Source organism: Chinchilla lanigera, unplaced genomic scaffold, assembly GCF_000276665.1.
Source record: "Chinchilla lanigera isolate Chin_1 unplaced genomic scaffold, ChiLan1.0 scaffold00031, whole genome shotgun sequence".
NCBI lineage: Eukaryota > Metazoa > Chordata > Mammalia > Rodentia > Chinchillidae > Chinchilla > Chinchilla lanigera.
The window spans coordinates 9,726,524-9,727,787 of NW_004955432.1; the positions used below are offsets into that span (position 1 = coordinate 9,726,524).

At 64.4% G+C, this 1,264-nt stretch overlaps 1 protein-coding gene across 1 annotated transcript in view; it reads right to left on the minus strand.

The window, feature by feature from the left end:
* Positions 1–1,249, minus strand: part of Cdk6 (cyclin-dependent kinase 6) — a gene marked incomplete in the record, with an annotated part of 205,979 nt that extends 204,730 nt beyond the window's left edge. Inside the window, 1 exon segment of the mRNA XM_005388024.2 lies at positions 1,115–1,249.
* Positions 1,250–1,264: the final 15 nt, after the last annotated feature.

Consider the following 1,264-nt stretch of genomic DNA (forward strand, 5'->3'; position numbering starts at 1 on the left):
CCGCCCGCCCGCGCACCCCCGCGCCCCCGGCACGGCCGTCTGCGGCCGGGAGAAACGCGAGCAGCAGTGCCTTTTCCCCCCCTCTCCTCCACTTTTTTTTGTTGTTGTTGTTGCTTTCCCACGCTGGCTGAATGTGACTTGACCCCATTTCAAAAAAGTTTGACATAGTGCTTCAACATTTCCGCATTCCTCCGCGACTACAAAGGCTTCAGCCGCCTCCTTCTGCTTTCTGTCTCTGCTCTCTGTCTTCACACTCAATGAAATCCTTCATGTGCCTCTCCCGAAGCCTGCCAAGCACCGCAAGGGTCGCCACCAGCGCGGCGAGAAGAGGCCGCACCGGGGGAGCGCGGCTCCCGCGTGCGCACACGCAGATGCGCCCACGTGCACGCGGAGGGGCGCGCGGCGGCTCCCCCGCTCCTCGCAGCCGGGCGTGCGTTCTCCACGCCGGGAGTTGAAATAATTTTTTAAAAAGAAACTTGGAAACTAAAGCCAACGCGCGTCTTTGCGGGGCTTCAAGCCCGTGCACCGGCCGCTGCGTGCACTCTGGGCACACACACGTTGCACGGCCGCGGGAGCTGCCAGCAGGAAGCCTGCGAGAACGTTTATTTCTCGGTGGGGAAGATGGAGCCCACACCCACACCTCCGCAAGCTGCAGGGGGCTTTTGTGGGGAAGTAAACACGGGCCAAGGAAACACTGTCGAGCCTGGAGTCCCCCCCGGGCAGTGCATTTAAAACCCTCTCTGGATTTTGATGTGAGTGTCCGAGTGGAGCTCGGGTTCCGTTTGGAGGAACTGGGCGAGGCGGATACGTGTGGGTGTTTGGGAGGACGGCTCCGTGGGGGCCCGGCACAGGATCTGGAGTCGGGGGGGGTGCCCTATGGGGGATGGCCCCATCTCGCCGATTAGATGAGACTCCTCTCCAGCTTTGCAAGCTGGCCCGTAACCGTCCCCGCCTCTGTTCCTAAAGGGTTAACCGAAGCCACTCCAGGGACACACAGGCTCCCCCACCACCTCTCCAACCCACATCCTCACCTCCCACCCTGGCAAGCCCCCAGATGTCCCCCGGAACCCCCCACCAGGCTGCAGCCCACCCACCCGAGCCCACAGCTCCTGACCTGAGGCTCAGTCGCGTCGGGCCTCCCGAGTGGGGCGCGCGTGTCGGGACACCTCCGCACGTGTGCCCGCGCGGAGCAGGTAACCGGGCCGCGGCAGGAGCGCCCGGCACTCTCCCGGCGGGGCGAGGGGGTGGGCACAGCGGCGGAGGG